This window comes from Carlito syrichta, unplaced genomic scaffold, assembly GCF_000164805.1.
Source record: "Carlito syrichta isolate Samal-C Ts95f unplaced genomic scaffold, Tarsius_syrichta-2.0.1 Scaffold315933, whole genome shotgun sequence".
In the NCBI taxonomy this organism is placed as follows: Eukaryota; Metazoa; Chordata; class Mammalia; order Primates; family Tarsiidae; genus Carlito; species Carlito syrichta.
In genome coordinates this window covers 384,819-399,787 of record NW_007260029.1, presented here as the reverse complement: position 1 = coordinate 399,787, position 14,969 = coordinate 384,819, and the positions used below count along the sequence as shown (strand labels likewise).

Genomic DNA, 14,969 nt, shown 5'->3' with positions numbered 1-14,969 from the left:
TGAAGAATAATTTTCCAAGGCTACCAATTTGGATCTCAAAAGCCCAGACACAAAGGGAACCTCAGTTTGCTATCTAAAATAAATGCTGAATAGCTGTCAGTTAAGGTATACACATAGCAGATGGGAAATGGATAGCTGCATTGTAGATTGCTCTGTGAATTCAAGAGGTCTTTGTCTGAGGACAATAGTAAAACGAACAAATATTCAGGTTTTCAGTTACAGGCCAGCCTGAGGATCAAGCAAGAAATAAAATTAAATCTAATTGAATCAGTAATGCCAACATCATTTGCACAAAAAAGCATGTGCAATCAGACACCCTTCCCTGGGTCCCCTGGCCTAACTCTTGAAAATGTGGCTGGATTATACCCAATATAACACTTCCAGGTATCTTTCTGGTTAAGTACAATGAGGTTTTACTGTTTCTAATTAAATAGGGTTGATTCACAACCATGAAATAGCTCCCCTCTGCCTTTCACCCAATGAGAATCCCCTCAAGACTCTAGGCACATTATCAATAGAAAATGTACTCTATTAGTTATTTGAATATAAGCTCTAGGAGCAGAATAACTGGGGAAATAATCATCTGTCATCCATAATTGTGTTGTCAATCAGTTTAAACCATTTAATAGTAAAACTTGGTTCTACACATTACTGCTAGGGGCTACATTTTACTCACTGGTAGAAAAAAAAAATCTATCTGTATCTATGTACCTTTTGGTTCAGATAAGCTCTCTCCTCATATGTCCTATTTCAGTTGAAGGCACCAATACACACCTAATCCATCATCTTTGACACCTCCTTCTCCCCTCTCACATCCATGTTCAATCAGTCACTAATCCTAATAATTTCATTACCTAGACAGTGTACATATCCATCCTTTCCTCCCTCATTGCCATTTATCCTGTTCAAGTGGAAATCATCAGGGCAGGTAGGCTCAACAGAAAGGCATTCTGAGAGTTCTTAGTGGAGAGGGAAGAACAAGTTGAGAGTAATGGTTGGTAGTTTTGGAAATGGTAAATCTAGATGAAAAGAGAGACTTTCCAGAGATGGCCTGGGTGTTTAAGTAACTAAATACCACAGATAAAAGAGAAATGAATCCCATCCAGATCGGTGTGTTTGTCTGAATGATCTGATTGAAGGAGACTGGGCAGAGAAGAAAAGAAAAGAAAAGAAAAGAAAGCACGATTCTGGACTGTAGGCATACACAGCACTAAGTGGAAGTCAAAACCATGGTTTCAGATGTCCCTATCTGGATGTAAATAAAAGTAAATATGCAAGCAGGATCAGGCAGATATAACAGCAAACAAGTAAAAGAGTTAGATGTTAAACTCGAATCCAATAGTCTTTTCCCCAAGGACAAACCATTTAAAGTATTTTATATACATATAAGCCCCTGGTAAAGATCTCAGTGGCCATTGTTCCCCAAGGGAGAAACAATCAACAGATATAGGCATGATCTTCCTGCTTTCATTTCTAAATTGATGCAAGCCAGGCACTGGGCCTTGGTTTGGACAATTATTGATTATGTGTAAATGGAATTGTATTTAAATTTCTCACCTCACTTTTAATCTAAGGAAAACCTTCTACTAACACTCTAGAGGGCTGATAACTATAATCAAGCCATCATAATAATAATAATTAAAATAATGATAATAACACTATACTTGTATCACACTTTACAGTTTATGAAATGCATTCCACGATGCTTTCATATGTATTAACTCACACATAGAAGGGATATTTTCCTACATTAATAGTGATTCATCTTGAGAGTAAGAAGTATAAACAAAGTGAATGGTCATTCATAAATTAGCATTTCAGGATCCTTGTAGCAGGTCCTGTCTGCGCTCCTCCCATATCTCTTTGGATTCCATGACCATTTCTGTGCAGGCCAACCTGGCTTCTGCAAGTCAGTATCTACATCATTGTTGTCTGGCTGACCTTGAACTACCAGAACCCACTCAGTCCATGTGTAAGGGGAGATGAAAGTGACTGGAAATTAAAATCTTCCCAAATGTTCACATTTCTTAACCAATGACTGACGGGTGTGGGGATACGAATACCCCATCTCCTTTACCCCTGGGCTGGGATAAATCTGAAGTGTTTTTTACAGCATTTCCCGAAGCTTCCTGGATCAGTCACTCATAGTGATATCTTGGGATTTTAGCTCTTTTTCCCCCCAATCTATATCTCTTCCCCATTACCCTTTTATGTCTTTGCAGCTCCCAAATAAACTAAACAACCTCAGCCCTCCTCTCAGGAACTTCTTCTGGTATGAATCCTACTGAAACAGTACCAAAAGTAATCAGGAACATTCTGAATCAATGTATGACATGTGCCATAAAAGGGACAAAAGTTGTCTAAACTGAACAACATGAATATCCATCTGGAAATCAATTTTATTTTTAAGAAGGTATATTATTTGTTCATAATAAGGTGGTCATTGCTATTATTATCATGCTTTCATCATTGAAGTTCAAGTGCTGAGCCCTAAATGGACAATATTCTGGATACTACAAGTAAAAATTGTCATTGACCTTGCCTTCCAAAGTTCATATTCTGGTGGGTAGAGACAGACAGCGAAACAAAGCATCAATCCACAGTGAAACAATGATCACTAACTGAGAGTGTGTAGAAGAAGGAGAAATTGAAAGAAGCGATCTTAAGGTGTAACTAGACTCAGAAACACAAGAAAATAACCGAGTCAGGAAAATAACCACTTATCCTTGATTGGATCACAGCCAAAACAGAAAAAGCAACTGTTGTTTGTGGGCCTAATTTGCCATCAGAAGAGTGTGTGTCAGTAAGACATCATCTTGCAATCTAAAACAAAAGGACAAAACCAGGAGTGCTGATCTTAGCAAATCCTCAGAGATCTCCGCTTTTGACACAAACCTGGTTTGTAGTATCAGAAAAATTGATGCCTTGCAACCAGCTCTTGTAAGATCTGTCTCTGAAGACAGAGTGGAAATAAACAGATCAAGTTACAAGCATGTTTTGTTGGGAGATAACAAATTCTCTTCAATGCTCTAAAGAACAAAGAGCAGAGTGCTTCCTCTAATCTCTATATCTCTGATTCATAGGATGAGTGTTGAGATGTTCACTTAAGTATAAAATCAGTTGTCCCAACCCCTTTTTTCATTTTCAAATATGAGCATGATAATTTAAGGACAAAAGAAAAAAGACAGCATTTCTTAATACACTTAATAACAAACAGGATGCAACTTTTTTCTCTAGGGAGCTGTACAGAACAAATATATTGTTTCCAGAAGAGCTGTGATAAGTTGATGGTAGACTCAACACTGATTATTGATAGGTTTGTTTGAGATCAGTCAACCATGTAAGATAAGGGTAGAAATTTAAATAACACACTGCCACTCTCAAGAGCTATGTGCTTATTTTCTAGACAGCCACATTCTGCAAGCTTTCTTTTATGTTGTGTGTTTTCTTGGTTCTCAGAATGGTTTATAGTATAGATAGATAGGCAGACAGCAAGATATCAGAGAATAAGCAAGTATAAGAACCTTTCAGGTAGCAAGGAGCTTAGTGAATGTCACAGAATTTCCTTCTGTCTATCAGTATGATGTCTAATTGCCCAGGTATGGCCAAGTACAAGCCGAGAGAGAAGCAGGCCCTTGAAAGTGATGCACACCAAAACCAGAGAAAGGCATTACAAGACAAGAAACTATAAACCAATATCTCATAAATATAGACACAAAAAAATTCCTAACAACAAAAATTTTAGCAAAATAAAGTGAGCAAACAGAGTTCAACAATGTACAAAAAGAGACACCATGAGCAAGTAGGATTTATCCCAGGTATGCAAGGCTGGTTCAACATTCAAAAATTAATTTACGTAATCCACTGCCACCAACAGGCTAAAGAAGAAAAGTAATATGATCATATCCATAGATGCAGAAAAAGCATTTGACAAAAATCTAACATCATTTATGATAAAAGCCCTCAGTAAACTAGGAATAGAGGGAACTTCCTCAAGTTGATAAAGATTCACTCCAAAAAAAAAAATCTAGCATCATATTTAATGGTGAGAAACTCGAAGTTTTCCCACTAAGATCAGAAACAAGCAATAATATGTGTGGAAGCCATGAGTATCCTAATGTGGGATTCCTAAAAAGGTGGCTTGAGCAGACGTGGTTCTGACAATGGATTCCAAAATTCTAGCAAACATTAAACATTATGAGTGACACACAACATCTCTTACTTGTCATAGTTCTCTAAGAATAGCCAATAAGTTTATCTATATCTTGGATACCTATATGATAGCCAGCCATGTGGTGGAGTCCAATCCACTATAAACAAGGGATCCATGGACCTGCTAGTGTAGTTTGTGTTCTAAACACCTAAGGAGTCAGATGAATATGCACAGGTGAGTATGCAGGAGTTGGAGGTGAAGAGTTTGCACCATCAGCAGGTAATCCTGGCAGAGCAGCTCCAGGGGGCCTTGAATCTCTGCCTTCACATATATCAGATGCTTTTGCAGCTAATATGCCCTTTTAGTGGCATACAGGCGAGCTGCAGGGTGACTGCTCTAACAATGCATGTATTTTCTGCTAATTAGAGCATCATCATTATTTTGAAATACTTGATATGAAAACATTCTGTTGGATTTGAAACCCATTTGCATTATCACAAGAAATTTTAACATTACATTTGTCAGCACAAAAAAATAGAAGAGCTGTTAACTCCTTTAAATACATTTCAACTATTGCAAATTTGTGAGTAGTTGTAAAAATGGTTTTAAATTTTTTATCACCAACCACTATGAATAAATTTTCTTTCCAATGGTGAATATCAAAAATTTGAAAAGATCATCATTAAAAGGTCATGATCAGGAATTGAAAATTGCCTTGACAAGCATAAAACCTGATATAAAAAAATTATGTTCATGGAGGATAATGGCTGAGTAGGATCCAACCAGACTAAACCACTTGCAGACAATCACTATAAAATGTGGACATAACACAAAACAGATACCTTAAGTGTACAGAAGAAGCCTATAGTCATGGCAGCCTGAACATGTCCAATCTCGTGCCATCTTGGAAGCAGGGTTGAGAGAATACAGGAGAGCCCACACCCAGACAAGATGAGTTATATGGAGTTATCTGCTTTTTGCAGAGCTCTCAGTCTAAGATCAAACTTGGTTGGCATGAGGCTTAAGGCAGTAGAGGTGCTAATGGAAAAAAAACAGAGTTTCCTGTCCAGGGGAACCATTGAATGTGGGTCAACTACTGCCACTGGAGATACAGGCAAAATACCAGAGAAGGAATTGTGAAATTCTGTCTTCCCATAACTCTGACTATACCCTAAATCCTGAATGCATGGAGAAGAATCAAAACTACTCAGTTAAATACTAATGATCTGAACAAAGTTTCCACAACTAAATGTAATATAATGTTTGGGATATAATAATCACTTACCTGATATATAAAGAAGCAAGAAGATAGAGCATAGTCTCCTAAAAAATTGACCGGCAGGCCAGGAGTGGTGGCTCATGCCTATAATCCCAGCACTTTGAGAGGCCAAGGTGAGAGGATTGCCTGAGCTCAGGCATTCAAGATCAGCCTGTGCAACTTGGCGAGACCTCATCCCTACAATAAATCAAAAATTAGCTGGGCATGGTAGTAAGCACCTGTAGTTCCAACTACTTGGAAGGCTGAGGCGGAAGGATCGCCTGAGCCCAGCAGATTGAGGCTGCAGTAGCCATGAGCAGTGTGCTACTGAACTCCAGCCTGGGTGACAGAGTGAGACTATGACTCAAAAAAACCCCAAAAAACCTGTAATTAATTCTTATATAATCTCAATGTTAGAGTGAGCAAAACTGAATTTAAAAAGTTATTATAACTATTGAGTATCCTTATGAAGTAAACTAATACATGCTCATAATGAACAAAAAAGAAGGAATGATAGCAGAAAAATAGAAATAATAAAAATAGCCAAAAGAGTGTTTTATAACTAAAAATATAACATTTGAAATAATTCACTGGTTGGGCTTAATATAATACCAATGACCCAAAAAAGAATAAGTAAACTTGAAGTAAGATTAATAAAAATTTTCCAGTGTGAAGAACAAAAAGGATATAGATTGAAAAAAATAAACAGAGCTTAAGGAACCTGATAAGTGTTATAAACTAGTCAAAAATATGTGTAATTGGAGTTCCAAAAGAAAACAAACCACAAATGGGGCAGAAAAATTAGTGATTTGTAATGGAACAGGACAGAGATTCTGGAAGAAAAAAACTCGATCTCTCAGCCAACTCGTCTTTGCAAAGCCACCAGTAACATCCACTGGGGAAAGGAGACCATATTTAGCGAATAGTGCTGAGAAAACTCGCTGACCACATCCAGAAGAATGAAACTGGAGCCGACCCCAACCTATTACCATAAACAAAAATCAACTCTAAATTGATCAAAGATCTAAACGTAAAACCTCAAACTATAAGAACGCTAGAAGAAAATGTAGGAAACACCTTATGCGCATTTGGGTAGGCAATGAATTCTTAACCAAGTCCCCAAAGCACATGCCATAAAAGCTAAGATAGACAAGTGGGACCTCATCAAACTGAAAAGCTTTTGCACAGCAAAAGAAAGTAACAAGAGAGTAAAGAGACAGTACACAGAATGAGAAAAAATTTTGCAAAGTATGTATCTGATAATGAACTAACATCCAATATCTACAAGAAACTCAAAGTCAAAGGAAAAGAAATCTCATTTAAAAGTGAGCACAGGACATAAATAGACACTTTTCAAAAGAAGACATGCAAGCAGCCAACAGACACATGAAAAAAATGTTCAACCTCACTAATCATTAGAGAAATGCAAATCAAAACTACAATGTGATACCACCTAACTCCAGTAATGATGGCCATCGTCAATATATCAAAAACAACAGATGCTGGTGCAGGTGCGGAGAAAAGGGAACACTTCTACACTTTTGGTGGGAGAGCTAAGCTAGTCCAGCCTCTATGGAAAGCATTGTGGCAATTTCTAAAAGAGCTAAAAATTGACCTTCCATATGATCCAACAATACTTCTCCTGGGAATATACCTGGAGGAACATAAATCATTCTACAAAAAAAGACACCTGCACATGCATGTTTATTACTGCACTATTCACAATAACAAAAACATGGAAACAACCCTACTGCCCATCAAAGGTGGACTGGAAAAAGAAAATGTGGTGCATATACACAACGGAGGACTACACAGCCATAAGGAAGAATAAAATCATGGACTTTGCAGCAAATTGGATGGAGTTGGAGACCATTATACTACATGATCTATCACAGAAACAAAAGAATGGAACACCACATGTTCTCACTCACAAATGGGACCTGAATATCAATTACATTAGCACAAGGGAGGGATCTGCAGTTGCTAGGCACTGCTGGGGGAGCAGTAGGGGTCACATAACATCTCAAACTTTACCTGGTCCTATACTGGGGGAGTGAGAACCAGTTGGAAACCCAAACTTCATCTGCATGCAACCTACCTGTGTAGTTAATCCTTACTTGTACCTCACATCTCTATAATAAAATAAAATTTAATTTTAAAAACTGAAAAAAATGATTTGAAGAAAAGACGGTCAAATATTCCAAATTTAATTAAAGAAATAAAACCACAAATGCAAAATGCTCAACACACACCATCAGGATGAAAATTAGAGTACATTACAGTCAAATTGTTCAAAGCCAAATGATAAAAAGCAAATATTGAAAGGAGCAAGAAATAAAATCATCTTATTACTTGATTAATAGCAGACTCATTGCCAGAAACTACAGAGGACAGAGGAGAGTAGAAAAATAATGTATTTTTAATTGCTGAAAGAAAAAAGTACCAACATAATATTGAATATACAGAGGGTGCCAAAAAATGTATACACATTTTAAGAAAAGAAAACAATGTATTAACGTTGTAATACTCAATATATACCAATAACAAAAGATGAATACAAGTAATGTTTGACTTCTGCCATTACAAGAGGTGCTAAAAATGGTTACCATCAGTGCCCAGACACTTCTGATTTTACAGCAAACTAAAAGTAATATCGCTTAAAATGTGTATGCAATTTTTTTGGCACCATGGGTATAGTGAAATTTTTTTTTTAATGAAGGGAAAATAAAGTTGCAGTCAGAGAAGCAGAAACTACAAGAATTTGTTGACAACACACCTACTCAAACAAAAACCGCTAAAGGAAACTCTCGGACTGATGGAAATTATATCAGATAGAGACGTAGGTCCTCAGAAAGAAGTGAAGAGCATTAGAATGATTAATGTTTTGGTAATCATAAAACTATTTTAACCTGTTTTTCTTATAGTTTTATTGTAATACATAATCGTCTTTAAGAAAAAAATTATAAACTTGGTTTTTGATATGTAATGTATGTGGGTAGCATAAAGACAGTGGCCAGTATAGACATAAACAGTGGCAAAGTTTATATATTTTCCATAAAATGGTACAATATTCACGGTAGATGAGTGTTCACAAGTGAGGATTTGCATTGCAAGTTTATATCAATCACTAGAATGAAATGCAAGAAGTAAAGCTAATAGACAACTGAAAAATTAATATGAAATCTTAAAAAGAGCCAAACATAATCTCCCCATCTCCCCTCCCCCCCGCAAAAAAAAGGCGGGAAAGGAAGAACAGAGAAGGAAACAAACAAGAACAGAGGGGGAAAGAATGAAATCAAATAACAAAACAACATCCCCACACCTAACCATATTAGTTATTAAATCAGCATTATTAACCACCTTGATTGATTGATATTTATAGAGCACTATACCCAGCAGCTGTAGAATATACACATTCTTTAGAGGCACACAACTCATTTACCAGATCACACACTGTACCATGAACAAGCCTTAATAACTTGAAAAGTACTAAAGTCATATAGAGTATGTAGTCTAGCCAAAGTGGAATTAAATTAAATAAATAACAATAAACTACCCAGAAAAACTTCAAGTACTTGAGAATCAAACAACATACTTCTAAATAATCTATGTGTCAAAAAAATTACAAAAGAAATTAGAGGCCAGGCACGGTGTTTCAACCTGTAATCCCAGCACTTTGGGAGGCCGAGGCAAGAGGACTACCTGAGCCCAGGGGTTCAAGACCAGCCTGGGCAACTAGGTGAGACTTCGTCTCTACAATAAATCAAAAAATTAGCTGAATGTGGTGGTTTGTACCTGTTGTTCCAGCTACTTGGAAGGCTGAGACAGAAGGATCACCTAAGCCCAGCAGATCGAGGCTGCACTCCAGCCTGGGCAACAGAGTGAGACACCAATTCAAAAAAGAAAGAAAGAAAAAAGAACTTAGAAAATATTTTGAGCTGAACAATAATGAAAATTCAATATACAGAAATTATAAGAATGAACCTAAGGTAGAGTTTACAGAGAATTTCATAGCTTTAAATGCTTGCATTAGAACAAAAGAAAGAGCTAAACTCAGTTTTCCACATTTCCAAATTAAAATCCAACTTTAAAAAATTATACCCAAGGTAACTAGAATAAAAAAATCTTAAAAATGAGAGAAAATAAATCAACAAAATTTTTTTTAAAGGATAAACAATAAAAATACCAATGAAACCTAAATCTGATCTTTAAGAAGTTTAATAATATTGATAAGCACCTACCTGGTAAATGAGGGGGAGAGAGACAGACACAGAGACAGAAGAGAGAGAGACAAGGAGAGAATTCAAGAGAGTGCAAATCACCAACATCAGAAATGAGAAAGGGGTTGCCACTATAAATCATATGACATAAAAATGAAAACAAAAGAATATTATGAACAACTTTATGCCAATAAATTTAACAATTTAAATTAAACTGACAAATATCTTGAAAAAAACAACCAAAACTGACCCAGGAAGAAATAATAAACTTGAATAGCATTATATATAGTAAAGAAATCAAATTTAAAATTAAACATTTTTCACAAAGAAAACTCCAGACCCAAATGTCCTGAATTATATTATTTCTGAATTATATTTCAGAAATAAATTACATCAATCTTACACTAACTCAGAAAATAGTGACATTACCTGGCAATTTATCTTATGAGTCAGGACTGTGCTGATAAAATGAGAAAAATAGGCCAGGCTGGGTGGTTCAGCCTGTAATCCCAACACTTAGGGAGGCTGAGGCGAGATGAATTGCCTGAGCCCGCAGGTTTGAGATCAGACTGGGCAACTTGCTGAGACCTCGTCTCTACAATAAATCAAAAAAATTAGCTGAGTATGGTAGCACACTCCTGTAGTTTCGGCTACTTAGAAGGCTGAGGCAGAAAGATCACTTGAGCCTAGCAGGTCGACACTGGAGTAGCCGTGAGTGTGCCACTGCACTCCAGCCTGGGCAACGGAGTAAGACTTCAGTTTCAAAAAAAAAAAAAAGTCACAAGAAAAGTACATACTGGCTATTGATTGAATGCTTGTATTTTTCCAAAACTTGTCTATTGAAATTCTAGCCCTCAAGGTGAGAGTCTTAGGAGGTGAGGGCTTTGGAAGATGATTAGGTTACAATGGTGAACCCCTTATGACTGGGGATCAGTACCCTTATTAAAGAGGTTCTAGAGGAATCTCTCACCCCTTCTACCATGTGATGGCACACAGGAAAATGTTATCTATGAACAAGTAAATGGGTCCTCACCAGAACCAAATCTGCCAGGTGCCTTGATCTGAACTTTCCCAGCTCCAGAATTGCAAGAAAAATTTTTTTGTTGTTTATAAACCACCCAGGTTAGGGTATTTTGTTAAAGCGTCCCAAATGGCTTAAAACAATATATCTGTCATAATATAGATATTATCATTTCTATTCAAAATTGTACTACAGTTGTGCATCAGAGTCATAGTCAAGAAACAAACTTAGTTTAACATTCAGTTTAGAAAGGAAGAATTAAATCTGTATTGGTAGTTATATGATCATGTACCTAGAAAATCCTAAGCAATCTACAAAATTTACTAGAACTAATAAGTATGTTTATAAAGGTCTTAGTGTAAAAGATCAATGCAAAAGTTAATTGTATTTCTGTATATTATTAATGAATAATTAGAAAGTAAAATGAAGATCAATTTACAATTAGAATCCAAAATAAGTAAAGTAGCTATGAATAAGTTTAATGAAATGTATACAAGAACTTTCCACTGAAAATGTAAACATTTTTTTCTGAGAAAAATTAGGCCTAAATTATCTAAAAGTAAATGATGATAAGGTGTTAAGTTGTTTGAATATTAATAAGGCAATTCTTCCCAAATTATTGTGTAAATTTCCATTTATCCCAGCAAAAGGACAGCAGGATCTTCCAAAAAAAATTGACGAGCTGGTACTAAAATTTAAGTACAAAATCAAAGGGCTTAGAGTATCCAAATTTCTTTTTCATAAATCTTCTAATTTTAATACTTACAAATTTACTGTAATCATGGCAGTGTGGAACTAGTGAAAAGGCAGACATCAGGATGAGTGGGGCCGGGCTCGGTGACTCAGGCTGTAATCCCGTGCTTTAGGAGGCCGAAGTGAGTGAATTGCCCAAGCCTGCGGGTTCGAGACCAGCCTGGGCAACTTGGCGAGACCTCATCTCTACAATTAATCAAAAAAATTAGCCGGGTGTGGCAGCGCGCGCCTGTAGTTCCAGCTACTTGAAAGGCTGAGGCGAAGCCGGGTTCGGTGGCTCAGCCTGTAATCCCGCGCCTTTGGGAGGCTGAGGTGAGTGGATTGCCTGAGCCCGTGGGTTCGAGACCCGCCTGGGCAACTTGGCGAGACCTCATCTCTACAATAAATCAAAAATCAGCCGGGCGTGGTAGCGCGTACCTGTAGTTCCAGCCACTTGGAAGGCTGAGGCGGAAGGATCGCCGGAGCCCAGCAGGTCTAGGCTGCGGTGGCCAGGAGCAGCCACTGCACTCCAGTCTGGGAGACAGAGTGAGACTTCAACTCAAAAAAAAAAAAGATGAGTGGAACAGATTAGAGTCAAGAAATAAACCCAGATATATATGGCCAACTGATTTTTGACAAAGGTATTAAGATAATCCGATAATTATTTTCAACAAATGTTGTGGAACCAACTGGATATCAGTGTGGGGGGGAAAAGTAAACATCGACACTTACCAAACGTCATACAAATAAGTTCATTAGAACTGGGTCATAGACCTAAACATTAGAGCCATTCCCACAGCCCTTCCACTTCCGCAGGCCCCAGGCCAGGAGCAGCAACAGCATCCCTGACACCTCCCCAGGTTACCAGCTTCATGAACAGGGCAGGGGAGACCACATGTCCATGCAGACACAGGGGAGTTAGAGGTTAGGGAGGACCCCACAGCACGAGCCACATGTTAAGGCATCGTGGTTACACGGTACTAACAGCGATGGATGAACTGGCCAGGGAGATGGCCTGGCCTCCACGAAGCCCTGTGCTCCAGTTCCACCTTGGAACAGGAGACAGGGCCTCAGGAGGATGGAAGCAATCCAGGAGACCCCACAGGATACTCCACTCCCTTCTTTTTTTTTTGAGTTGGAGTCTCACTCTGTCACCCAGACTGGAGTGCAATGGCTGCTCCCGGCCACCGCAGCCTCGACCTGCTGGGCTCCGGTGAGCCTTCTGCCTCAGCCTTCCAAGTAGCCAGAACTACAGGCATGCGCCACCACACCTGGCTGATTTTTTGATTTATTGTAGAGATGAGGTCTCGCCAAGTTTCTCAGGCGGGTCTCAAACCCACGGGCTCAGGCAATCCACTCACCTCAGCCTCCCAAAGGCTCAGGATTACAGGTTGAGCCACCGAGCCCGGCTGCTCCACTCCCTTCTAAAGCCAAGACTCAGGCATTACAGGGTGAGGGAACCTGGCGGGATACAGAAAGGGTGAAGACCTAGGGGGTCTTCTCTACCCCACAGCACAGGCAGAAGCAGCAGCGAGACACTAGACCACCGAGGAGGCTGGGGGCCTGCCGGAGTGGAAGGGCTGAGGCACAGGTTGGAGGAGTATGAGTGGGCCAGGCCTTGAGGAAGACCGGGGTAGGAGGACCACCGGGGAAGGGCCCTGTCACTTTGGCATGGGTGGGGAAGATTGGGATTGGGGCACATCCCTCCACCTGTCTGTCTGCCTGTCCACCCTGCCTGCCTTCCAGGTGGGGGCTCAGTCCTTCCACTCCCTTTCGATGGCGAGATTTCACTCCCAGGACAGGTGGTCAGTCTTGCTATCGTCTGTGACGCACCACTTGATGTGGCAGCTGCCCAGAGCCAGCATGCCCTTTGGGGCCTCCTCCTCAGAGGTCAGGAACTCATATTCCTCTGCCTAAGGCACGTAGCTTCCCACCATGTAGTCAGTCTTGCCAATCTTGACGCCTTTCCTGTATGTGTGCTGGATGTACTTCATGCCCGGCACAATCTCTCTGTTCACCCGGAAAAAGATCTTTCTCCAATATTCCACATCCTCCTCTAGCACAGATGACTGCTTCTTGATGCTCTCCAGATCACTTGTCAGGTCCAGCTCCAAGGGGTCCGGGGCACTGCCGCACATGCGTTCAGGTGGGTCACAGTGACTTGGGGGAGTTGGGGTCTGCAGAGACAGTCACATGGCCCAGCAGGGCCTCCTTGTACTTTCGCAGGCTCTCATCATCCTTGTACAGCTCCTGGATCTCTTGGATGCTCTTCTGGGCTGGTTACTTGTAGTCGGCCGAGTGCTCATCTTCCTTGTTCTCAGCTGCAATCCGTGCCAGCTGCTTGGCTGTGTGTTCCTGCTCGGTCATGCTCACCCCTCCCCTGGGTCAGGGACAGCCAGAGGGTTTGGCCGCGCAGTTCTCGCTCCCTCACGCAGTCAGCTACATAATGTCTAGGAGACTAACATAAAAGAAATTTTTTATGATATAGGGTTAGGCAAAAAGCATGAAAATATTGATTAAATGGGCACCACCAAAATTGAAAATTTTGCTCTTTGAAAGACATATTTAAAAACACAAAAAGACAAACCACACACTGAAAAATACATATTTTTGACAAATATACGTAAGAGCTTATATCTAAGATATGAAAGAACTCTTACAAGATAATAAAATCCTAGAAGAAACATTTGAATGATTTGAACAGACACTTCACAAAATAAGATAGGCAGATCGCTAGAAGGACCATGAAAAAATGCTCACCGGCACCACTCATTACGGAAATGCAAATTAAAACAAGTAAGCGAGTCCATAACACCTTTACTGGAATGACTCCCATTAAAAACATTAAATACACCAAATGTCGGTGAGGATGTGGAACTGGAATTACCATACATTATTGTTTGGGAATGTGTAATGCTACAGTCACTCTGAAAAACACTTCAGTAGCTTTTTATAAAGTTAAACTTACCATGACCATGCAATCCCACTGGGAAATTAAAGACCTAAATAAATAAAAACACACAATCCCATGAAAACTTATAGTAAATGTTCATAGCAGCTTTATTGACAATAGTCAGATATTTGAAGCAACCTAAATGTCCACCAACACGCAAATACATAAATGATGATTATATTATATCTGTACAATGGAATATTACAGAGTAATAAAAAGTAACAAAATTTGATACACCCAACAATATGGATTCAAGTCATCAACATAATGCTAAGTGAGAAAAAGTCAAAGCACAAAATATTGCATACTATATGATTCAATTAATATGAAAGTCTGGAAAAGGCAAAACTATAGTGACAAAAATCAGATCAACCATTGCCTGGTACCAGGAGTCAAGTCAGGGAATCAACTGCAGAAAAATGGAAGGGAATTTTTGACATGATGGAGCTGTTCTATAGAGTGATTGTCTTGTTACAAGACTGTATACAATCATTAAAACTCATAACTGTCCATTTAAAATACAGGCATACTTCAGAAATATTGCAGATCCCACACAAATATTTTTGTTTCCCAGCACAGATAAAAGTTACATTTATACTACCTTGCAGTCTATGAAGTGTGCAATAGCATTA

At 38.9% G+C, this 14,969-nt stretch overlaps 1 pseudogene; it reads right to left on the bottom strand.

The window, feature by feature from the left end:
* Positions 1-13,138: 13,138 nt before the first annotated feature.
* LOC103276125 lies at positions 13,139-13,751 on the bottom strand (annotated as a pseudogene).
* Positions 13,752-14,969: the final 1,218 nt, after the last annotated feature.